The sequence below is a fragment of the Nipponia nippon genome, unplaced genomic scaffold, assembly GCF_047370975.1.
Source record: "Nipponia nippon isolate SJK-2023a ecotype South Korea unplaced genomic scaffold, ASM4737097v1 scaffold_2, whole genome shotgun sequence".
Classification (NCBI taxonomy): domain Eukaryota; kingdom Metazoa; phylum Chordata; class Aves; order Pelecaniformes; family Threskiornithidae; genus Nipponia; species Nipponia nippon.
In genome coordinates, this window is record NW_028262336.1 from 86,224,932 (window position 1) to 86,252,204 (window position 27,273).

Consider the following 27,273-nt stretch of genomic DNA (forward strand, 5'->3'; position numbering starts at 1 on the left):
GTAAGATGTAGTGACAGCTCTGATGGAACTGCAGCTGCAAATGGCCACTTTAATTGCCTAGAAGCCCATGTCAGGAGAACAACTCTGAAGATCCACTGCATCATGTGTAGTCTAAACTTAGTCATGTCGAACCAACATGCCATGATACTCATTAGGAATTCTTTAGCAACCAAGCGTGATACGCATAAAGTTTTCAAAGCAGCAAACCATGTTGTCCATGTCCAGGAAGGAGATTGCTTCCAGTGCAAAGCATGCATCTCTACTTCATGTGCTGGCTGAAGATTAATGGTTTTGAAGTCACTTTGCTTGAGCTTCCTGAGCCTTTTAAGAATCTCACAGAGTGAGAAGAAAGAGTATCATTCTTCCAAGCTAAAAGCTCATTTCAAGCGAACATGCTGTGATGGAAGAATATTTCATCGGGTCCATGCTGACCATAAAATAGGTGATTGGCTGCAGTGTTCAACTGTGCAGGTCCTTGCAGCAAATCTAGAAGAAACCAGTCTTACAGAAGACACTGCTGATGGGATAAAAGCCCTAAAAGCTCTGGTACTGAATTGTATGGTATTTTCCCCAACATTTCCAAACACATTTAACAGCCTGGATTTTCCATGAGCTCCTTGCGACTTTAGAGACGCAATGCTGTAATAAGGCCTTAAGGTAAGAGTATAGTAACACTATCAAACAGCAATTTTGTCTCATTTTTAGAGTTATTTATCATTCCTCTTCAGGCAAGATTTACTGGTAAAAAGTCAGTTTTTAAAAGGCTTTTGGTGTCTGTCACCCTGTGAGCCCCTCCTCACATGAGATGATTAGTGACTTGAGCAGTCTAACACACCTGACAGGCAGAGATCACAAGAAGAACCTGGAGCTAATCTGAAGCTCTCATACAGGACATTTAATGAGGTGATAAGACAGAGCGTGTAAGAGTGCATGCAGAGGTTATGCCAGCTTGTCACAATGGAATTCTTCCCAGTGCCTTCAAATTACTGTATATAGGGACTAGTTCATTAGAGGAAAATGTATCATGCAGGATCCGACAGCCCAAGAGAGGCTAGGCTGCTGCTGCTCCCTGTCCCTGACTAACCAGTAGCAAGGCAGAAGATGTATTCCCAGCAGGCACACGCACACAGAGCACACACATATACACCATATATATATGTATATGCTTCGCCAGCCACACAGATCACAGACAGACACTCAGAGCACCCACACGAATACAGGCAGCACCAATGTCCTCACCTGCTCCCCTCTCCAGCTGGACAGGATGGAGGTTCATTAGTGAGAATATATATATGTACAAGTAGATCCCTCCAGCAGCTGTCTCCAGACATTCAGTCCGCCCAGTAGCTGCCCTCTAGATCCCAGTCTCCCCAGTTGCTGGCAACTCCCATTAGTCCGAAAGGCGATCTGGAGAGCTGCTCCTGATGACTCACAGTGATGGGCTCCACACTTGGACCATGGGGCTGATGAGTCTCCTGGGACAGCCCTGGGAGGGTCTGGGACAAGGCATTCCTTCCTTGGGAGTCCTTGATTTGGGTTCCCACCTGCCATTGTGCCCCTGTGCTCCTCTGGGCTTGTGGGAATGCACCTTTCATGGGCTGATGGCCCCTGTGATAAGCCTGGGAGTCATCTGGCAGGGTACTATTTGAGGCCCCCTCCTGCCATTGTCTCTCTGAGCTCCTTTTGTGGGGGTGCAGATGAGCTTTATCACATAACCTAACACAGCTGCGCCAGTAAGCAACTCAAAACTTAATTGCTTAAGAAATCAGTATGAATGGAGAGTTGTTTCTGAATGTGCACTGGGAAATGACAGATTGTAAAGAAATCACGAGTTGAACCTGGACTGATGCAAGAAGAGGTAGAGTACAAACAATCAGTTTCTATGTGCGTGAATTCTTTTTTTCCTTTCTTTCTTTTTTTTTTACTGATGTGGCTGATTGTTATATTTAAAGAGGATTGTGCACCTTTTAATATTCCTGCCATCTTTAGACAATACTGCCTAATTCCAAATCTGCAAGACCACACTGCACTAAAGCTAGTAAGTTCTAGATGGCCTCAAGATGATCCTGTGTGGTCCATCTTTCCACTGCAATTCATAGTCAGGTATGCAGTACCATTGAAAAGTCCTGAGGTATTTGGGACACCTGCATAGGGCTGGTAGGTATGACATAGGACCTGCAGAACATCCATGACCCTTTGGAAGGACAGCTAGGAACTATGGCATCCCAAACAGCACTAGGTATCTGCATCTAGATATTTGAATGAAGAAGTCTCTGCTTCTCAAAATAATCAAAGAAGTGTAGAGTGCTATGAAGCTAACTACAGATGCCTGCTTTAGGATAAGGTGAATAGCTCCTTGGATGCCATTAGGCCTGAGTGACATTAAGATACAGCTTTCTGCTACTGTTCAAGACTGCCTAAGATCTGAGAGACACCCTAATAGGACTGGCAGATATTGTACAAGACCTACAGATGTCCCATGCCCCTCTGGAGTAGTGACCAGAGGCTGGAGAGGTTACTTAGACCATTTCAAATGGTACTAGACTAGATATTCTGGTGACTGAACTGATTTTCAGTTCCTAACTCTCATTTAGCTCCCCTAAATTGGAGACATTTAGTTAATCATTCTTGATCTAAGAGATTAAGAATGGGACAGGTGGAGCTATTTAAATAGGTTTTACCAAGTGCACAACAGCAAGCTATCTTCCTGCAAAAACAAAATATGAGAAGTTTAGCAATAGTCCATTCCTGGCTGCATAGAAAGCTCTTCAATGACATTCAAAAAGGAATCACCGAAAAAGTGAAATAGGATGTAGTACTAAGTACAAAAAATAGAATAAGTGAGTGGGCAGAAATAACAAACAGAGTACAAAATAGTAAAAATACAACATTACTTCAGTGAAGTAGGAACATACAAGATGATAAGGAAACTTTAATAAACGTAGAAGTAGGGCACAAAGGCAAGGAAAGGGTTTATTACAAAAGAGGGAAGGAGAGTGAATTACAGGAGGAGCAGAAACATTTAGTGCCTTTGCCTTATTCGTACTCAAAACCTGAAGTGTGAGTTGGTAATTAACAAAGCATGTTTAAATAGAGAGGTAGGAGAACACAGCAGAACAAGGAAAGAAGAGCTTAAAAAGTGTTCAAGTCAGTCAGATTATCCATTCAGAAGCACCTGAAAACCTGTCCTCGATGGTTGGAGATCCAGCTGAAATCATCTCTGAACCACTTGAAACAAGTGTGTTCAAGGGTCACTGTGTTACACAGACTGGAAAGCGTGAGCTGACATGAGATTCTGTTGCAGAAAAACATATCTTGAGCTATGTTAAAGGAGCATTAATGTATGGCAAGGGAAATAACAATTTTCCTGTAGTTAGGATTGGTAAGGCCTCAGCTGGAGCATCGTGTCTGGTGTTGGTCATTGTACTTTATGAGGTATGTAGGCGAATTGAAGAGAGTCCAGAGGAAAGCACACAGAATGATAAAAGGCTGCGAAATCTGGTAACTTCCTTTGATGGATTGATTCCCTGTAGAACAACAGAAAGAAATCCCTTAAGTTTTCAAATAAGATGGTTTTGGTAAGATTCAAGAGGGAAAAAACCTGCTGTAAGGACAGGAGACGTGAACCACTGAAACAGGCGTGTCAAAGGAATGCTGTCAAGGCTCCTTCACTCCCAGCTTTTAGGCAGAGGCTATGCAATGGTCTGTCGGGAATGCTGTAGTTGAAGTGGCTGCTTTAACTAGACGCAGCTGGCCTAGTGGATCACGGCACTCTCCCTCCAGCTCTCTGCTCCCTGATTCTGCACAGTCCTTGGTCGCCTTGCTGCAGCTAACAATAAGGGAGCCAATTAATGCTAATTGGGATGCAGCCACCTTCCCACTAGGAATCGGATGAAGACTAAGAAGGCATTTCATGCAGGCCACTAAACAGCTGTCAGATGGTAACAGTGTTCAGTTGCTACTGACCTGGGCTGCATTTATATTTTAGTGACTTGCCGTGAAAAGCTCTGTATGCCATTATCAATCCCCTGGGCAATGTAGCCCCTATTTTAGAGTTGCTTGACAAATGAGATTTAGTTTCCAGAGAAATGTTGCTAGGTAGCGCCTTTTTATTCCTAGATATTAACTTATCACACCTCCCACCGTCTCTCTTTTCTCCCTGACAAAGTCAAATAGATATTAAGCAAGAGAAAAAGGAGACAGAAGGGAAGGTATTTTACTGCAATATGGTTTTATGTTGTTATCATAAAAGAAGATTTGAATTGGCCCATTCAAACAAAGAGGGAAATGTATACAAAGCTCTGGTGTTGTGGAATTACCAGGAGTATTTAATTTTCATGGAAAGAAATGTCCTTTAAAAAATATCATTAGAAGTCTGTGTAAGTATGGTTTGAGATTCTCAAGCTTTCTGCTGGGAGTCCTTCTGTTTTATTGTTTTGTAGAAGGTTTATATTACCACTCTGTCTACTTATTGCTGATACTAAACATGCCAAACAAAAGACATTACTCCTTTACTCCCTTCCCCCACCAAAAATAAAGGAGAAAACAAAAGAGAAGTTGTTGACAGATTTTTAACAGCAAATAATTAACTAAAAAATTAGTTGTATTCATTTGTGAGCCAGACAAAAGTTCTAGGTGCGATATAAAAAGAAGATGATTTAACAAAAACAGTGAAATCAAGTTGTTATGGTAACTGGATTTTGAAAGGATGTAGGTTAAAAAAAAAGAGAAAGGAAGAAAAGATTTATGCTCCATCTGGTCTAATCACTGTGGTAAAACACAATTGTTAAAGAAAAACACCTAATAAGGATAATTTCACATCTGGCATCAAGCCTATACGATATTTCACATCAACGAGACTCACAGATGTGAATCAAATCTTGCTCAAATATCTGCCAGGTTATAGTAAGAGGGGTATATGACTGCAGATCATTCTGAATTACTGACTGAATTTAATAATTTTGAACTACATTACTGTGAAAATTCAATTCAAATGTTTGCATTCGATCATTTGTGCTACATGTATTGTGCTTATTGATTTTGATTAACTTCCATTAGTGCATGCTAATTATCTGATATAACTTAGTGTACATTGCTTCTGGTTTTCTGTTAGCGTGCAACACTGGGAAATGAGATGCTTCGTCTCACTTGGTGCTGCAGCCTATTAAATAAAATCTCCACTGGCAATTAGAATAGAGAATGTCTGAAAAGGGTCTTTGTCAGAGAAACGTAAGTTTGTACAAGATGTTATAGTCCACGTCATTCAACTCAAGTAAGAAGCACTTCAAATGAAAACCACTAGCACTTCCCCTCTGAAAAACAGAGCCTTAGAAAATGCATGAGGGGGACCTGGGCTGTGGAGATCACACATTATGCTTTTGTTGCTTCGCTGTTCATAAGTAAGTCTGCGGCTACACAAAATCACCAAAAAGAAACAAGCTTTTTGTGGCATACTCCAACGAGGTTCTAATGGCTTCGTTTTGCCATTTCTCTATCTTCTCATCTGCATTTGCTGACTTCCCACACTCCCGACGCCAGTTACATCTTCAGTGCCAGATGTTCAAGTTTCTTCTGGAGAAACACTTCCTTCTTTCTTAACAGCCATGTTTTCTGATAAGACCAGTGTTCTGGTCATGTAAGTGTATTCTGATGGTTTAAGTTTGACCACATTTCACCTGTTCTTCCCTCAACTGCCTCTCTCTGTTTTTTGCCATCTATCGAAAATTCAGGCTTCATAGCTTGAATGTGCTTTTATAACTGATTGAAATTGAACTAATACGTTTGTTCCACATCTTGTCAGAGACCACGTCTCTCCTTTTTCACTTCACAGCCTAATGAACATTGTTCTTAGAGTCACCCTGTGGTGTTCCTCTCCTCCTGTCAGCCACCAGGCCAAAACCAACAGGGCTAACATCTCCTTTCTTCCCAAACTGTTGGTGACTGGGGCTCCCTGAAATCTCCTAGGCTGTGTGAAACACTCTTACAGGGCTGTCAGATATGACACTGATCCTATGGGAGATGGCATCCGGAGTGGCAGCTGGAGGGTGGCCAAAATACAAGAAGATATCCCATAATGTCACTAGACCTGCGTGTGTCAATTAAACAAGCCGGAATCTGGAGAACTGTAAACCCTAAAGAGGACGCCTCTTAGCCAGAGGAAGAGCAGTTACGATCCCCATTGACTGTATTGACATGAGGCAGGGGTGCCCTGTTGTCGTGGTGGAAGGCTACTGCAGAGTGGGCTGTGAGAGTCTGGGCAGAAGATGAGGGAAGTGATTACTTGCCTGTGATTATTTGTCTCTGTTCAGCACTTGGCTTTTAAAGTCATCACAGTTTTGTTCCATCTCACTGCTCTTCTCCTCAGAAAGCTGCTGCTGTATTGGATTTGCCACTGATCAAACACCATTGCTCCCGCCTAACACTTTTAAACAAGCTCCTCCATGCTTTCTGTCATGCCTCCTCTGAGACTGGAAAGAATTTCATTCTCTCTTTTTTTTTTTGTTGTGGGGCTTGACAGCAAGTCAGTCCTAGTTGCACCAATACTACTGTCAATCAGAGACCAGTATTAACCTTGTGGTTCCCTTCAGCTCCTCCAAATATTTGCCCATGCTCACATGTGACACCCGTTTTGATACACACACTGTAAGAGTTTGTCTTCCTATGTCTGGCCAGGGCATATAGCACGTCCCTCACTGTGACAGGCACGCGTAGGAGCACGGGGTACCTCCCTTTGCATCTCTGTCCACTATCAGCTACCACCTTCTGAGCATGCCGGTCTCATACCCGCACACGCACGCATGTGCACACAGTGCCTGCAATATTCCTCTCAGAAACATCATTCACATTCAAAACCTAGAACAGCTTCTGGCGATAACTCAGAACTGTCTTCCCATCCCGTTTCCTAGCAAGGGAGAATGATTTCATTTTAAACAGCTAAAGAACGTCCGTGTGCTTCAGCCAATTGTTCTTCAGTCTCAAAATACTTCTCCTGGAAAGCATAGAAATAGTGCATGTTTCTTAATGGGGCTGCATAATAAGTGGTGGTATTAATAACATTGTAGTAGGAAATCTCTATACTTTGAATGTCATTTGCCCAGTAGGAATCACACCTGAATCACATACCAGTCTATGAACAACTCTATTGGTTTATTTAATTACAGGGAAGAAGACAGCATTTATTCATAAGTTCAGGGTGGGAGAGGGACTTTGGAGTGAAAAATTATCTCACTGCAAAGCCTTTAATAATCTTCTTAAATTCCTATTCCAAAAACCTGAAGTGAGGAAAATGAGATATTTTAAAACCTTTCACATTCTTTCAGCGTCAGCATACGGACTGTCAAGTCTCCTACCCAGTTGCCTTAGACACTTCTCTCCTTAAGCTTGCTTTGGTTTAGGTAATACTGTGCCTTGTTTGCCAACACTCCCTACGCCATCACTGACTCCTCCACGTAGTGCTAGGTTTTATGTGGCCGCGGTCGATTTTTTCTCTGCAGCAAAGTTCACCTTAAGCAGGTGAACTGCATTTACAGAACAAAGTTTGGCATTGCTGCAAAGAATCTATCACTCTAACCTCTAGTAAAACCAAGGTCAGAACACAATTACAGGGTTCAAGTGTTTGTTAAGTTATTTGCTTGCACAGACTGCTGATTGATTGTTCTAAAACTGTTATTAGGTAACTGCTAGCACCAGTCAGCAAAGGAAAAGTAAAATGAAACAGGAAGCAGTAAGCAGGGAAAGCTTCTACAGACAAGGGCTTGTGCATAAATAAGGGTAACGCCAAGGAAAACAAGAAAACACAGGAAAGCAGATTACTTCAAGTGAGACAACCTAGGCAGTGGCAGATAAGCCTAAAATCAAGTATTCTCCATAACTCTCTATTTCTGTGCTGAATAAGAGGTTTTCTGAAAGCTTTGGCTCTGTTTGATTTAAAAAAAATAGTACAGCTGTTCACGACATTTAAAAGAAATTATTCTTGAACTGTGCAAAACCTCATGTAATTAAGATTTACTTAAATAACTGGTTGCACAGGATTGGATTGAGGCTTTAGAAAGGAACACGGAGAACCGTTCCTTTCATGGTGTTTCATCCGAGATTCTCCAGGAAGGGCAGAAGGAAAAAGATGACTCCCAGGCTCTGCAGGCTGCTTATGGCCCTTGCCAGTCTTGTTCTGTCCATGGCCAAGGACGGTCTACCCAAAGCCTGTGTCCACCCTCTGACATTTGCCTATGTCAGTTCAGGGTCAAGACGACTAATCAGTCCCAGATTCTTTAACCCATGTAATCCTCAGAAATCCTTCAGTGTAATTTTGATCAGTGTAGCAGAGCTTGTGCATGTTCCGGCTGTTACTTTCTGTGAATCTTTATAGGCTGCTACAAATGGAATATTTAGCCCTTTTATTGTTGCATCCTGGTATGGATCTAGTCCTGGCAAGTAAGCTTAATGATGAGGGTAACAGAGCTTAGGAACCAGGTTACTTTGCTTTTGCATGGGCATGATCACGGTCTTTTATGCTGCATTGCAGTAGACTGCGATACTTTATACAGTACATCACTGTTTTAGCTATGTGCAGAATTTCTTATAACATGTTAACACGATCATTTGCAACATCTGACCATATGAACAGAGACAGCCCAAAGCAGCATTGTTTCAAGGTAGATCAGATTTGAACTTTTTCAAAGGTCAGATGTACTAAACTTTGGGGACTTGGATTTGTGCCTAATAATAGTAAAAATTTACAGAAGTTGTAACTTAGCCTCTGGCAAATGTACAGTACTTAGCAGCATACAAAATGTTTGTAAGTGTCAAAAACATTTGTAAGGAAAAATAAAGAAGTTTAAGGATCTATTCAACCTAAAGGCAATCTTGTAAGAGAAAAAAATGTCTCATCTGAAAATTGAGACTGGAGAACAATTTTTTGTATAAAACAGTACCTCTCTATCAACACCTATATAGACTTATATCTTATTTTGTCATTAAGTCATGTAGTAAGTCTGTTTACTGTATCCCCTTGACTACTGGAGACTGCAGAATTATGATTTTGATGTGGATAATTTCTTTTCTTCCTGCTGTCCAGGAGTGGGGAGAGGAGGATGGATCTTCAATTCATTCTGTCAAGAGGCTGTTTATAGCTGGATGACATTCACAATCACAAGATATCATGGAATAGAGCCTAGCTAAAAGCACCTCTCAGATAAGCAAGACCTTGACTACATCTGCCCAGCTTTGACTAGATTAATTCAGGATGAGCTGGCAAAAACAAGGAAGCAATAGGTGAAACTCGTTATGCAATTGTCTTACTTCACACTTTTGTGATGCATTTGAGGCAGGAGACCAGAGGGTGATGGAAGCACTGGTGACAACTGCTAACTGGCCTGAGGTACAGAGGAAGTGAAGTGATCCGGGGCTGTGTGACTAGCAAAGCCCTTGCTGGCTTTTGGCAACCATCTGATACAGAAAGTGTCAAATAATAAAACTTTGTCCCTTTGGGAGGGAGGGGAACACAACCAGGGATGGCCGGCACCATGCAGATGGCTGCGCCAGAGGCTGGGCTGCTGCCCAGGACTCAGGCTGCCCTCAACTGACCCAGGGGCTGGGGCCTCAGGTGGCATGAGTCACGGGATGGAAACCTTGAAACAGAAATTGGTACCCACCCACCCGCCCAAGCAGGAGCGGGGGCAGATCCCAAGGCTCTGTGGAGGGTTTAGGATCAACTCAGGTCTTTACTGGATCCCTAGTCCTTCATACCTGCATCTTCCTCCTCTGAGGCTCCTCAGTATATCCAAACTATTCTCTTTCCCCCAAATCCTTGGCTTTTAAATATCTTCACTGGTGCACTGGAGAAGCTGTTAACATATACTGAGGAAATACTTTGAAAATCTTTTCAAGAAAACAGAAACAAAATTTAGTAAACTACCTCATTTTCTCACATCATTCACTTTCAACATAAATTTAAGTGTCCAAGTTAAAATTTTAGGCTTCCTTTATCATTTACCCTTTGAAAAGAGGCAGGCCTCAGAAGAGGAACCTAATTAAGATGCTTAAGGAATATGTTCTTGAATTCCAGGGCTGGTGAATACGTGACTGAGTCATTTTTCTCTGCTTTTGTTGGAAGGTAGCCAGCATAGCCAGAAGGAGGGGCCGAGCTAGGAGAAGGAAGGGACTAGAGTCTCCCTGGAGAAACTGAGTATGAAATAAAACATAATTTTGCCTGCTATAGTGTGTGGAGTCGAGGGCATCTGATACTTAGGGAAAACAGAAAATCTAGTTGATAAAATACAGATGTTCCAGAGTTACGTCTTTCTATGTAAGACCCAGCCCAACACAGATCGTTTAAAAACATTGGGATTCTGAGCTCATTTGTTTCTTCAGAAATACTTGATGTACTCAAGTGCTGGGCAGAATGTAAGCCTTTACCTAAGGAGATATATGCATCTGGCTGAATGTAGGCATCTACAGAACAGTCATCTAATATTCTGAAATGGTCACTATAAATTGCTTATACTCACTGGAAAGAAATAGACATTTCAAAGGCAAGACTGAAAACAGCAAGCAGTTGTTGACCTAAGAAAAAATAAATCACAGCTTAAAAATGCTCTTTTTCTCTTCATTGGCAGTAAAGAGAACTTAGAATAGCCAGGCCAGATGTAGATAATTTAATACTAAATGTCGAGTTAGGCAACAGAAACCTTCCTTGAATGTATAATGGGAAGACTGGATCAGGTGATATAAGAAAAAAGCTGGTTTTTACATTCTTATAATATTTGCATAACTAAATCCCATCAGCAGCTATCCGGAGTAGAACCACAGCAAGACAAGCTACTTTGCTTGTATTGAGGAAAAAAGATAACAAGGACAGGTCACAACATCAGCATGTAGCTGCCTGGTGGCAAAGAAGCAGAATATATCTCCAGTAGCATTTTACTGTAGATAGCTAAGCATGTTAGTTATCTGAGATAACAGCACGTTTTCCCTCCTTTCCCCTTCCCCTTCTCTCTTCCTTTTCTATGCAGTGGTAGAAATATAAAAAGAAGTTGCAAAGATCAGACTATCCTAAAAATCTTTAGCACCTCACCACACATGCAGTGAGTGTTAGTGGAATATGTGCTGCGTCCGGTACAAATGTTTTGTGAGAACAGGGAAATAAAAAAGCATCCAGTTTGTTAGAACTGTGTGACACTCTAATAGCATGTGAAAAATTAGCAGTTTGCTACCCACAGCATGTTAACATTTTCTAAAGGTTGCTTTTGGCAGAGGTTGTCAGAAGTAGAAAAGACAGTAAGAAGAAAAACACTAAGATTCCTCGATTCCTAGAACTGTGGAGATGTTTGGCCGTTCCAGGTTATGCACAAGTTTTGCAGTGCAAAATGAGGAAGGGAGCAGAAAATAGGAAATAAAAAAAAGCCTCAGCAACTTCCAATCTGAATGAAAAAATGAGATGCTACTGCCCATACCTTGTAAAGGGGTGAACTATGTTCCTTTTCAGTCATTAATGTTTATGTGTATTATCTTTACAAAGGGCCATTCCTGGAGAATGAGTGACCAGTGTAACCTAACGGCCTTTGGCTATGCCTCATCCCATCAACTCTTCCTTCTGACCATTAATCCCCAGGAAATGTCCTGTGCTTTGTTGGCTTCTATTTTAAAGAAAGAGGGGATAGACTCAGGTTATGTGAACTGCATCCGTTTATTGCAGGTCTCCCACACTGCCCTTCTGTCATTTCTCTTGTTGACATTTCTTATGTGATATGGTGTCTTGTGATAGGGGAGATTGAAACTCAGCAAAAAGTGGTGTAATTTAATACACTGGATATAAGCCCACCAAGACTTTTTTTCAGACCCCTGGACAGAGAACAACAGTTGACCCAAATTTAACAGCAAGTAATGGACTTCAACCTTCACATGGTTGTAAACTCCTCACCTGTGAGTCAGTTCTATCTGGAATAAAAGACTTGGTGTCTGACCACCACTTTATTTTACTGAGGTCTTGTGAAAACTCTGCTACTACCTACATTCAAAATTGCTGCCTGTTTTATTGTAGTACAAACCAAAGGATTTTCTACTGCCTTTTCCTGCATAAGGCATGCTCAGAAAGTTTGGATGACCAGAGATTCTGCTGTTTACAAGTTTCTTCAAAGCATATCATAGCTGAATTAACATATAATGTGTATAAGCACTGAAATCTAAATTGGACAAAAATGAAAATCACTTGATCATCATAGATATCTTATAATATGTGTTTTTATTGTCACAGAAATCTAAACATCATTTGCTTAAATTCACCACTTAAATGGCAAATCTTCATCTAAAACAACACCCTCTAAGATTCACATAAGCATGAAAAATAAAATTCTTCCGATAGAAATGAAATGAATTCAACTTTGAAGAACTGCATGTAAGAACCACATGTCAATCAGTACCATGTGCATTCACCCTACTCATTATAGGAGAGGCATAGCTCACAAACCACAAGAGGGCTAATCAAGAACATCTTCCATAGTACAATGAGGAAACATTGTATAGTTTATAAGACCTTCAACCCACTAGTTGGCCTCAGTAATTACTGAAACATACTCTCCTTATTAAGCAAGCTCTTAAATAATTGATCTTTTATTTGCCCCTGCTCACTAAGGAAATACCATACATAAACACATTTTTTATGCGTGTGGTATCTTATTTGCAAATTTTGCTATTGAGAAATGTATGATTAGGCTGTGTATCAGGAGAGCAGGGTTCTAGTCCCAGCTCTGCAGCTGATGTGCTATATGACCTTGGGAAAGTCATTCCCTGCTGTGCCTTTATTTTGTCTAAGATCTGTTGTCTGTCTTGCTTTTCATCTGGTTTAAATCGTCTTAATATCTTTGATTTTCTTGTAAACACCTCCTGCAAAAAGACTACATTTTCCAATACATCTGAGATCAGAGTGCCCTCCAATTTTCAGTTTAAATAATAGAAAAAGAAGCCAAATAAAGAAAAAACCCTTTGAGATTACTGAGAAAAATAACTTACTGATTTTTTTGTTTTAGTAACCTGATTTGGATTTTATTATTTCACCAGGTTCTGTAGTTGGCACAGGCATGGCTCAATTTGGGAAACTTTCTGGAAGATGCTTCCTGAGAAAAAAACTGTTTCCCAGGTTGTGTTTCTGTTCATGCTGCTGCTGAGGGCCTGTTGCTGTTCTCTCTTATTTCATATTGAGTGGATAAAAGTTAATACAGCTTCCCTCCATACAGCATTGGTACCAAGTTTTTATCACCTCATTCTCCGAGTGCCGGAAGGGTGGTGTGCCAGCAAGGAGGCAACTGTCCACCACGATAAAGCTTAAGCATGTCAGTCTGGGGAACAGATGGGACATTGGCTGTGCTAGAGGGAAGGTAGAGGACTTTGAACACTCTCTCATGTTTCATCCAGTTCAGATGTACAAGTGAAAGATAATGTATATGGTTTCACAACAAAAAATTCAAATCAAAAGGAAAGCTTTGTGCTTTTGCTTTTAGAGATTTTAAGTAATGTTCAAAACCCTTCGCAAATTGCTTTGAGCAAATAAATATGCATCATAAACATATTTCAGTCTATGAATCCCACAGACAAATGCTGCTTTGAAACTACTTCTCATACTGTGCTCCTAATGGTAACGTGGATTGTGTAAAAATTATATTATAATGAAGATACCTGAGGATGTAATACATATTTAATCTGAAGTATTACAAATAGTGCAATAACCCTTAAGAGGAATGGTACTAGAGATGTGTCTGCTAGCTTAGCAGGGAGCTGGATAGAAAGAAAAAGCATTTTACATGAATATATTTTAATTAATTAAATACTAGGCATACATATTGTTAGCATATTTACTGAGGAAAAGACCTGTTTTCTATACAACATGATTTAGAGTATCCAGAAGCCTTTGAAATTCCCCACATATAGTGTATCTATTTCAGCATTTGATAGATGTTTAAAGGATATAATAAAAGTATATTTTAATACTAGATTGTGGAACTGGAGAGTCTGGAGTGGCAGGACAGTTAAAGCACATTGCAGATGTAAATTCATGCTTTGTTCTGGACTCATGGTAGAGGCTTCTCTCATATGGGTGGACTACAAAGGTGGTCAAACTGGAGAACCAATGGTTGGGTATGGTTCTTCCCAGTGTAGCTTAATGCTGGGAGGTGTGCTGAACAAAATGCAAAGTCTCAAAGACCTGCAGCCCAAGGGCTGCAGCCAGTCTTTAGGGCTTTGATCACATAAGGTAAGCAAGCTGTCAGAGAGATAGTATTTGATGTTTCCAAAATATTATAAATCATATCTTGGGAACCTGTGAACTGAGGCACTGCAAAATGGGACTGTGGTGATTTACTACATGCTACTTCTTGAGTTATTTTCCTCACTTACTTAAGTGATAGGGAGCACTGCTGTGCTTGAGGACTGTGGTTTTGCTGTCCTTGCTGGCTTCTAATTGTTATGACTACTTTCAGCCCACTTGCAGAATTTTTCTCTTGCAGTTTCAAAGAGATTCTTTATGCCTCCTTGTAAATAGCTGCACAGTGATGCATTGTACAAGTCTCAAACCAAGGTCATATACACTGATATAGAGGTAGCAGTGAATGCTGGCAATAGTCCACACTGAAGAGTGAAAAGAGAAAGGAAGGTTGTCAGTCAAAATGCTGATTACCTGCCAAGTATTAAAATAAACAGTTGATGATGCTCTGTGCATTAAATTTAAGTCCAACATGATGAACATAATTTGGCAATTATTTTAATACAGAAACTGTGCAGTAAGAAGAATCTAAATTATCACAAGTTGTTGTGAATCCGCTCTGTTGCCTAAATCTTAATATTCAGTCCACAGGATCTGCAGTATAGAATGTTGAAATAATAACAGAATTAATTTATTAGTGCCTTTTGCATCAGTGCTTCAAAGCACTTTGCAGCAACACAAGAATGTTTAAAAGGCATTCATTACCTTGGATATATCTTAGTAAATATACAAACAAAAAGTGGGCTGAACACTGGCTTCAAACCATACCACACTTACTACAGAATCAACAATTGGGATACTGCATCACAAACATCACCAAAAAATACATCTCATCCTATTCATGTCAGGTCCCTTCATCTGCCTGACTATTAGAAGCAAATTAAGAATACCTTGTGCTGCTTCTTACCAATGTTATAGATGAGTGAAGAAAATGATTTGCCAAAGCGTGTCCTAGTCTTGCTCAGAAATTTTTGGTGGACAATCTTAGTAGCAATTCCATTTTTCTTCTGTTTGTTTGAACACCTGATATCTATTCTTAAGCCCAAGTACAACTGATAGGATTCAGAAAGAATAGTTTTGAAGATCCTGTGGGATCGATGCATGACTTTCCAATATGTCAGTGGTGTCTTCTCAACAGTTGTCAAAGACACAGACTCCCTTTTTATGAGAATTTTTCTTCACACTGAGAATATTTTCTTGCACTTCTGTTTGGTAAAGAAGAAAACCTCAGCAGAATGACTGATGCCTTTCTTACTCAAAGGCAAATTCAGCGCTGTCTATCCAAGACTTCTTATAGTGGTTCCCGAGGGAATATTGCATTTGCTCCAAGATAGTGATCTTCTGGCACTTGACCAAGATTTCTAAAAATTCATTTCTTGTCAGGAGATCATAACATCCCTCCACAGCTAAGTTCTGCAGGCATGATGAGACTGTCAGCTGCAAGGGTCAACTTGCTAAAGCAAGGAACAGAAAAACAAGGCTATGAAATTCCTTCCCAGAGAATGCAACAATTCTTTCTGAGATTTCATCTCTTATTTTTTCACCTCCCACCAAAAATGAAAACATCAAGAAAAAAATAGATGCCTCTTCTCTGTTTTCTGTGCCCACTCTCACTACTCACCCTAAATTTGGGAGAATCAATTGGGAGGTTACACAGTTCAAGCTATTATGGATTAAGTAGTAGGTGGAGTATGCAGAGCATTCCTGAATTGATACACCAGACCTTTACATAGCTAGACCCTCATTCTTAAACCAAGGAGCTCCATTGTTTTCCTTCTATAGTAGTATGATCTACCAAGAGATTCAGTCTTTCAGATAGGTATGTCCTTAGCTATGCCTAAGAAACCCCTTGGGCATACCATCTAACATGAACATTTAGGGAAAAAACACAACTTCAGCTGGGAAATGATCAGGAACTGTATGTATTGAATGACGGAAAAATTGGATCATCTGAAGAGAGAAATAGCTGTGTTTCTTAATCTTGATTCAAAATGTGAATTGGATGGAATTATGCATAAGGGAGGGCTGAACAAAGGGAAGATTGATGCTATTTTCTCAGTATTGCAATAAATGGGAAACAACTACCTACTTCAAAGAGGGAAAAGAATGGACGTATTTGTAGAACGTCAGTTTAAAATAGGCTGCATCTCTTTCTGCTGCAGATCAGTGCCCCCTGCGATGCCTACTCTGGCATGGATGTCTGTAGATGCTGTGGGAGCTTTATGTCAGAGAATGTCAATGAAGCTGCTGTCAGAATGCCCTCTCTTGGCTGTATCCTGACTCTGTGCACAAAACCACTTTTTTCCACCTCAAAGTGAGCACACTTTTACCACCTCAGGCTTTCTCCAGGTTTTGCCAGCTGAATTTCCCCAGGCTCTGTCAGGCTGGAATACTGGCAGTCTCATTTCCCAGCACAATTCTGCCTGCATTCACTGTCTCGTAATTAATCTTTACTCTTTATCTGATCATCACTATATTGCTGGCCAGTTTAATGTAGAGACAACTTGACCAAATTCACTCCTTTACTAAATAATTTATTGATAAACTCAGGAGACTGCTCAGATGACTCAAATGAACTTTATTAGCATAGTGTGAATAATTCAGCACTTCTACAAAAAGAAAAGGCCTTAGGAAATAGAAAATAAGGACGCTATCTTGCCAACTTTCCCAGCTAGACTTTTCCTGGAGTCAAAGGGCACCGGTCTGCTGCCAAGTCTGTCCCCATGAGGAGGCTTTCAGGCTTAACTTTTCATAGGAGAGCATATTTCCAGATACAAAACCTAAAAGTTTTTCAAAATTATTAGGAAATCCAATAATATTGATATCTTGGAAAAGTTTCTTCCATACAAGTAATAACTGGTTGAGACTATCCAACTTTAGGTGTTTTCAAAATACCAGTCAAGTCAATATTATAATTAGTTTCCCAGTGTGAACACTAAATTAACTTAACTTTATGCACGTGTGACTAAAACTTAAGTAAAGTTTTGACTCTGAAGTCAGAATGGTGGGTGTGTTGAGGAGGAGCCTCTTGAAGAATCTTGATTGTATATTGAACATTGATCATAATCTTGACAAGATTATACAATTATAACTCAAGAATGCTGTATATACAGTGTGATTTTGCACAAAGTACTTCTATGTTACGGTATGTTTTCATAACAAATAAAGGAAGCAAAGGAGATCTTTCAGGGATCTGTCCAGCATAGGAGAAATTCTTCTTTAATGGGGATACCTACTGTTCTTGGGGATTTTATCCTCTGCCTCTTTTTCTGTGAAATGTCTCTTCCAGCTGCAGTATGCTTGTTATCAGCAGGAGGTATTACTCATATGTTCTGACAGGAGAGAAGAGGTACGTAGAGGAGGAAAGTGGCATACTATTATGTTTAACTTTGTGGATGTCCTAAGATACTGCAGTACTTTGCAACCTTCGATGTGATCGTGATCCTTTTGAAGTTGGTGGCACGGAACTGCCTTAGGCTCCAGTGGACATCAGGGAGTCTATTAACAGGTGTCTCCATTCTGGCTGTGGAAAACAACCCTGGTTCAAACCGCCCGGAGTCAAGATTCTCCCTGCTTTCATTGTACTCTCCCACACAAACAGGCCTACCAGGCTGGAGGAATAAGTACCTTGTCGCAAAAGGGCATAGAGAAAGGGGGTCTGGTTGTCCAAGATATGAATCTGTCAACTTTTAGATTGCTTCCATGCTGAGTTGCTTCCTTTTCTGCCTCAGCTTTTCCCTCTTTAAACTGAGAATAAAATGTCATACCTGCTCCCAGTTACCTCTCAAGAGTAGTAAGGATTAATTAGCTTATGTTTGTACACTGCTCCAAATGTGTAATGAGCACAATTGTTTATTCTTACAATTAAAGACTTCTGGACATGAAGATTATGGCCCTGTATATACTGAATTCTGTGATTCCTATTTTTACAGTTGTAAGTTGCTATTAAAAATATGCATAACTTATTACAGCTCCTTTCACCAAGGAAATGGTGACAAGCTGTTGTGCAGGTATAAGGGAACATACACCTCTGTTTTGCTAGTCACTCATCTGTCTTGTCTTTGCTCCCCTGCCAAGGGCTTTTTTTGCGATGCCTGGGAAAAGGCAAGCACCACTGGCCAGATTCCCTTTGTCTCATTCTCTCTCTGCTAGGAAGGCCACAAGTTCACATTTTAAGAGAAATCCTCTGAGATTCATGTGTGTGGTAATTTCTATAAAGCAGCTGGATGTACATTTTTTTTATGACAATATCTGATTTTGCTTACAAAGGCCAAACCCGATTCTATTGTAAATCTCTAGGGGAAATGCTTTTAACTTTTATTCAGTTAATTCAAAATATTGAGGCAGTAAAAACAGCTTGCTTAGATGTCCATTGTAAAAGCACTGATTTATAGTGTCAGTTACTCTAATGATGGCTTTATAGGATTAAATTATTTATTGCTAGGAATTCAAGAAAAAATAAAACTAAATGCAAAACCAATAATGCTGCTATTTATGTTTCTTTGGAAAAGAGGATCATTACGTTTTCTTGTCTCTTCTTCATTGTTTCTCACTGTATAACTAACTTTTGGTAATTGGAATATGTGTCAGTGATGGCGAATTGTAAGTTGCAAACCAGCTCCTTCTAGAAGAACGTGCAAATAAATCAACTCTCTCCTATTTATTAGTATTTTGTTTCTTCAAAGCTTGCAAAAACAGTCTTGAAAAGGTCGTCTTTAATCCTCCACAAGATTATCTAGGCTGAAGACTTCACCTTGCTCCTTCAGTGACAAAAGTACAATGCCTAGCACAGCGAGGTCCAAATCTTGATCATTGTCCACTTCTGCTGAAAACCTACCATTTTCAAACCACAGTCTTACGTGTTGAACACACATATTTTCAGGACAAATTCAGCTTAAGTATGCCTTGCATTCTGGGCTTATCTGGGGTATTATCCTCACTGTAAATAAAAATACAATTTTTTTCAGTGAGTAGTTCCTGTAATCTGCACTACGAGTATTTACCCTCCATTAAGCATTTACAGGAGATGGGAAAATCAGGGGAAACATCTCTCTCCATCAAGGTCCATGTCAGTATCTTTCTTACAGAGAGAAGCCCACTGGTCTCAGGGAACTTACTGTATGAGCTGGCAAAGACAAGAATGGATGGAGGAAAGGAGAAGTAAAAAGATCTGGGCACGCCTGATGTTTCAAAAAGTCACAGGAGCAATGAGCAACAAAAGCTAGATCCAGAGCTCTGCAGATGCTGGAAGAGGGTGTCTCAAGAATACAAACAGCATACAAAACAAGATACAGAAAAGATAAAAAACATGCCTTTGAAGGAAAAGAAGGTCTAATCTGCATGACAGGTATACTCAATGTAGATTCTTGGGTTTTATACTAAGGCATGAATAATAATGTTAAATGAAATTGTGCATAAAAGTTATGAGACTGACTGTTAGCAATTTTGGGGATCACAAATCAGACATTCATTTTCTGCCAGTGCAGATTCCAGAAATTTTGTTCACTTTAGCAGGTTGTTATTATTTGCTCAGAATGTTACATCAGAAATGAATTACCATTATAGGCTAGTTTAAAAATTCACCTGTCCACTCACGGAGTTAAGCATATCACATGACTGGAAACTACTCACACACCAGGAATACTGAGAAAGGAGAAGAAACAAATTACTGTCAAAAATGTCTTTTCAGAAACTGTTGGTTGAGTGGTTGTATATAATGAAGCCATCCTTAAAACACAGTGTTACTTCAGAGCTATTAGGCAAACAAAGAAAGGAGGAGCTACAAAATGAATACTATTTGTAATAGAAAACCTCACTAGTTTTGATAACCGCTTAAATGTTAGTTTCAATTTCAAACAGATTACCATGAAACTGTTGATCAATGTGTTACTTCCCATACACTCTACATAGGAGACTCTGAAGGCACTGTCAGAGTAAGAATGTCAGCAAGCAAGCAGGCAAACATTTAAAAATACAGCTTTAAGATACTGACTCCTTCCTGTGAAAAGCCCTTCATACATTAAAAGGCTACAGAATCTTGGAAGCAGGAGTTATCAGCTCATCTGAGAATCCTCCACTTCCTAAGAGTTATGTGATGAATTAGACATTAAATAACCCCATCCAGATCAAATGAAATGGGTCAAATAGACAGAATTTGCAAAGCTTCCGGTTTGTTATTCCTGGAAAGCTCCAAAAGAGCTTGGCAAAGAATGACAGAATGATATTTTCTGCAGAAATGGAGGAAAACAGACAGTGCAGTCCCAGACTTGAAAGGATATGGCATCCAGGCTCCATCCTTACCTGAGCCAAAATTAGAAGATAAGTCAACTGTGGCACTAGCAGCTGAAAGGTAAGGTACTTTCTCTGTTGAAAAAGCATTAGTGTTTAAAAATGAGGGTACTTGAAAATGGTTCTCTTTTTGTTTATTTAACTGCACCTAGTATACAAAAAAAAAGAAACAAAAAAAAATTAAACAAGCCAGGGCTGCGCAATGACTCCTCAATTGCTACTGATGGATCTTTGCAAAGACACCCCTCAGGCACCTTTTTCCTGTAGTGAATTAAACTGGTGAACTCATCCTCAGGATGCAATGGAACTTTGCACGAGATGAAAAGGCAAAGAGGTAAGGTTGAGGAATAAAAATCCTTATGGTACCATTGGCCATGGAGATAACATTTCTGGCTCATGAAGGACCGATGTCGGTATACTTCTGGAGTCTGGGGGAACATATCAGGGAACAATCACTATGTAGTTGCCTGATTTAGCCTCTACCATCGACCACTGTTGGAGACAGAGTATTGGGTCAGAAGGACCTTTGATGATGGCCATTCTTATGCTCTTGAGGATGTCATTATTTAGTACAGAATGAGCACTGTACCTGCAAACGTGAAATATTTCTAGATGGTCATCTGCCTACATAAAGAGAAAAAGAGGAAATGCTATTTGAAGTCTTTAACAAACTTGCTCTCCAATAATGAAATAATGTTTGCCAGGCCACTAGGCAAACAAGTAAAAGCAATTTCCAGCAAACTGTGTGAGCACCAGAAATGAACTAGGTTGTCACACAGGAAACACGCAGAGTAAAAGAACTTTGGCTTTTCTTCCACGATGAAGAAAATGTGAGGATTTTGTCAGAAAGGAATGAGATAAAATTTGCCTGACTACCTGGGAAAAGAACAGTTATGTTTGGTATCTTCAGACTCTGGAAAAGAAAACCCTTTGTTAGCAAAAATCCATCTATTACTAAAAACCATTGGATCTACAGCAAATTTGCTGTTTTTTTATGTAAACCTAGATTGTTTTTAAGAGAAGTCTGTATGTGTTTCTGAAGACATAACTAAAGAATTCTTTTCATTCCCAAAGGGTACAATTGACATTTTTCATGAAGAAAAAGAATTATAACTTTAGGTAATTGTAGGAAGAATGCCCCATGTTTGAGGAGAGAAGGAAACTGAGATATAGAATTTAAATAATCTCAATTAAATCAGTGGACATTGTACAAATCATTGCACACCTACTTACAATGTAAATCCTGTGTACAACAAACTAATAGAGAAAAGATGGCTAACAAAAAAAATGAAATAAATCCTAAGCAAATTATCCAAAATTATGTTTCACAGAAAGCTGAAAAATGTCAGTCAAATAGAACCCAATATAATTTTCATTAAATTGGAGAGACAATCAAGTTCACCATGCTTGGAGTTAACAATAAGCAATATGAGAAGGTTTTATTGTAGTTAGTGATGGTTATACAAGAAAAGAATGACACTGATAAAGAAATAATTGAAGAAATTAGTTTCCTGACACCGATAAGAAAGAATTACTTCCAATAAAGTAAAATATGCAATCAATCAACTCAAGCAAGGACATTCTCATGGGGAAGATGGAAAGACCACAGGAGGAGTTACACTGTAGTTAATGACCTAGAGCAAAGTGTAGGTCACAGGATAAGTATTTAAACAAACTTTATGAAAGCTCAGCATCTACTGGTGAAGGAGCAATGGTTCAACAGAATAAAGTGCCATTGGTTAGGACATGCTATTCAGGCCTTGTAAATGGCATGATGGAGCATGGGTGGAGCAGCCATGCCATCCTAAAAGTTTTCTTTACCAAAAAAAAAATCACGCCTGAGTGCATAAATGTAAGTCTTCAGTAGTGATTTTACAGGGAGATTTTACAGCAGTTGAAGATCAGGCTGACTAGCTTCAAGTTAATTTTCTTTTAGCAGGGAGGGATACATAGATTGATGCAGTCTTTCTTTTTTTATTATTGTCTTGAAGTTATTTTATCCCATCATAAAATAGGCTAAATTAAAATGAAATAAGGAATGTCTGTAGCTTGCCACAAAAAATTCAATAGCCAAAACCCTTATGCAGTTTTCAAATTTTCTCTTAGCCCCTAAATCCACTGCTTCTTTTAAAAAAGAACAGAAAGGTTGGAGGTTCTCCCCTCAATGAAATGGGGTTATTTTGGACAATAATTTAGAGATAAGGTGGACAAGAACGGTCCACGTTATGGAGGTAGTGGTTGCAACATTCACCTTGTCTCTGATGTTTGCACCCAGTGAAAGCACCTAGAGCAGAAACAAGAGCTTCCAGCAGCCCCTTGGTGGGTGCAGAGTGTGCCTGGCCCCCCACAGTGAGAACAGCGGCTCTCCTGCACACCCTGCTGCAACACCCTGCCCCAGCCCTCAGGGTTCCTAGCACCAGGGTGATTAGGTAGCCAACACAACTGAGGTGATTCACTTATTTATATATGATGTGTAATGTTTCCACCCATATTTATTAGATACCACAGATATACAAACTGGGAGTAATTTCAGGCAGTTCTTACTGAAAAAAGAATAATCAAAAAGTAGCAGTATCTTCACGGGCTGTGACTTCAAAGCAACTGATGCCCACCAAAAATCCCTGCTGCACTGTACCCTGCATCTTTTGCTTGCTCTCCTTGTAGCCCATTTGAGAGTCTGTGTCACTGGCTGATCAGCCCACTATCCTGCTCAGATGGATATTGTGCAAACTATGATTTTTTTCCCCTCTACCTCAAATGTCCTTCAAGATTCATCCTGTTTAGGCAATTGGTAGCATTAAGCAATTGCTGTTATACAGTCCACATTTTTCTGCTTTCCAGTGAAGACTGTAATAATTCCTATAATGTGAAATGTTTTGGGATCATAAGGATGTGAGATTATATTAGGTAAGAGAGAGTGGTGATGGTAAAGATGGTGTAATTACTTTTCCAGATTTTGCATTCTAGCCACCTTAAACCTTTCTTCCTTTCATGGTTCTTCCCAGAACGTTTACATAAGAGGAGAAGCACAAAATACTATGACTGCTGAGACAGCAACTAAAGAAATGGTTCACGTATCAGAGACTGACATAATGGCAAAAGCACTGATACAAAAATATTTATACAGTTGAAGAATATATTGACTCACAGTTGATGGAAGGATATTGATATCTGCACTGCAAGATAGGCAACATGTTAAAGTATTATATGTATTACATATAATATATGTAGTACATTTGTATGTTTTTCATATATTTGATATTAATATTATATAACTCTGAATATGTCTACACACATATAAATGCATTGTCATATACGCTGAATATAATTGCTGACTGAATTCAGCATCAGAAAGCTCTTTTATACTCTAGGACTTGAAGAAATCTTAGTTCAGATAAAGACCAAGGGTAGCCATAACAAAGTCATAGGATTAAAAGATATGTTATTGGATTGAGGTTTTGCTATTATTGACTGTAGCATTTTATGGTTTCTGCTAAGAGCTGGGGATTTCAATTTAACCAGTTTGATAAGACATACCAGCATAGTAAGAAAATTATAACCAAGGACTCTTCTGTCTCTGCTTTTAAGTTTGTTACAAGCAAAGCTTTGATTATACCTGTCCATTCTCTCTTATCACATTACATTTCATAACAAAATTAAGAGAGAACCTCACCTGGAGTCATTTCTGTTTAAGCCATATCCATGAAGCAGTATCCATGCATGTCAGCTGAAGATCTTCATCTCCCTGCTCCTTCCCTCTCCCTTTCCAATGTCCATACTTTACTAGAGGTTTGTTCTTGATTAATATTTTAAGCATCTGACAAGATCAAACACTTTTATTACTTTACATTTTTAAAGGCTGTCCAATCTGATAAGAAGCTCATTCTCTCAGTGGAAGCTTAATGCAAAGAGAATGAGTTATCTTTGAAAGCAAAATATTAAAAATGTTGTTTTCGTGTTTGTAGCCTTTGGACCTGCAAAATGCATGTTATGTCTTGAAATGAAGCACTGATTATTTGACGTGAAAAGACATTCCTTGTAGCAGATGTTTTTTGGTTGTTGGTCCAAGTAATCAATGTTGCAACATAATTTCTCTGAACGTGCAGTAGAGTGCAATGCATAGTTAAAAATATTTAATAGCCAGAGGGCCTTGCCCCTCAAATATATCTCCTGGCTGCATAAAATGACCATATGAGGGAAAGATAGGCTTCAACAGTGCATGTGAGTAACTCTGCTTCTTTATAGCTGATTAGTTCTTTGAAATGGTCAGTCTCCAGACAGAAGGAGAAAAAAAAGAGCTGAAGACAAATGATTACATCAAGAATTCTGAGCTAATCATCCATAGGCGAAAACATTTACCTTCCTAAATACAGCCCTTATGATCCAAATGAGGTAGAAGACTTAGGGGAGGCACAGCAGTGCACAAATTATGTCATGAAACACAGAATCACCACTACATCATGGGAGCTGGGAAAAATTATTGAATATTAATAGCTCTTCCATTTGAAAGGATCATTTTACTTTTTGGTTGTCAAAATTAAGTATTATGATGGAATACATTAATTAATACTGTGTTCTAGCTGTGTAGTGATTTTAATTCCCTTTTCTTGGAATTCTTGGTAGTTGAAGGACCAGCAGTGGGGATGATATGTAGGTTTCAGTGAGAATGGGTATTTGGATAAAAGGACTTGAGCCTGTGATCAAAGGAAAAATATTACTGATAATAAAAACCATATTTTTAATTCCACAGCAAGTTTTAAGTGCACTAAATTGCTCACAGAGCAGCCGTATTCTTATTTTATCTGCTTAGATGTCAACTGGTAAAAAATCTCATAAAGTCTTTGGCGTAACTTCAGCGTAAAACTGTTGTTGAGGAGATAGATCAGGTTCATAATTTTATTTAAATTGTTTTTATTTGTAATGGAACCATGTGAGCCACAGAAAAATGTACACTTATTGTGGATCATTTAACACAGCCATCTGTACATTTCTTAAGAATGAAGTTTTCATCATCGTGTGACTTTTGTTCAGGATATCAATCTGGTTATTATGCCTTGGCTTAATTCACTCTCACAATAAAATCGCACTTGCACTTGGCAGATGAAATAAGGAATAATGAGGTACTTACAGAAATTAGATTTCTACATTATAATATAATCAGATTTTAATGAAACAAGTAATATTTACCATTCATACCATTTTGGTTTGTGATAAACCTCACTGGATTAACGCAAGATTGTTTTGGTGGCCAGGAAGAATTGAAATTATTTATTCTTTGAGGTAAAATGTTTCCTTATCTGCGTAAAATCTATTACGGCATTATATACAGACTTTATTATTTCTCTCCTATTGGATAATTGGAGACCTACAGTATTATTTAAAGTGATGAAGTAGCAAACTTAGCTCATTTTACACTTTTCAATTTCATGCTTGTCTTCTGTAAAATCTTATCCATAAATTAACCTTCAACAGAACATGGATGCAGCACAAAGTATAAAACTTAAATACATATTGATTAAAATTGTATCCAGAGTCAGTGAAACTAGAATTCCTGGTGAGTGTGTGTTACCAATCAGTGTAAACTTTGCTTATAAGGCACGTATTCTAACAATAACAAACTTAATCAAGCCAAGTTAGAAATAGGAAAGTCAGCAATATCAAGTAGCTGAATGTTTACCACAGTGACTGTGAGTTTAGTTGCCATGATTAAGTCTATGTTACCTACAAAACACCCTTCACCTACAGCCTCTTTTCTTGCACAGAAATATAACAAAGAAAAGAAGTTCATATGAACACATGAGTTTTTACTGAAGAACTTCACGAACTTAACTGGATCCTACATATAAAGGTGAGCCATTGTGGGCTCCCCTGTAATCAATGCTCTGAAATAGATCTCCAGAGAGAAAATCAGATCTTAGACGAGTCTCCTAGAGGTGCTGTCTCTCTTCAACGATTTCATACGATGAATAAGCCCTTAACTTAGGTACTGCAGAAAAATGCATTATATTATCACAATGAAAATGATCCCAAAAGTCTATAGTTCAGCCATTTTCCCAATATAGATGTATACAACAAAGTACAGATTGGGAGGAGGAAAAATCTTAGAAAGCCTGTATAGAAGCAGGCACTTGTCTCACCAAGACACAGAACTGTTAGCAATATAAATGGACAAGCCAATTACTGGGCTTATAAGCAAAAGAATTTTTGGAAGCTGCAAAAATCACTTAACATCTGATGCTCCCTCCCAGATTTATAGTCTGGTACTCTCCTTGTCCTTTTTTGTTATTATAGCCTCGTGATTTGAAGGATCCATGCCTCCTTACCTAAGTGGATATTTTTGTTATACTCTTTACAGGAATTGATATTGATTCTGAGTTGTTCAAATTTTTATTCTCATTGTAACTGATTTAAGCAGTATTTCATGTTCTGTCAAACTTCAGTTAAACTACTATCACTGTCCTTTTAGTAACCCTCCCAGTGGAGCTGTTTATTTTCAGCTTGGATGGGATGAAAATATCCTTTCAGAGAGATAAAATGTTTTCTTTATATTTCTCATTTTCATATGCTCTGGCAGAGTTATGTGGGAAGATTCTTCATTCGGCTTCTTTTGCATTATAAATATAACATATTTTCTAAGTAAGTGCTTCAGTTTTTCTTTCACACTTAGGTCTAAGGGTCACTTACAGATTTAAGTCCACAATATGTGGCTCTGTCATCCTAACATCTGCAAGCCA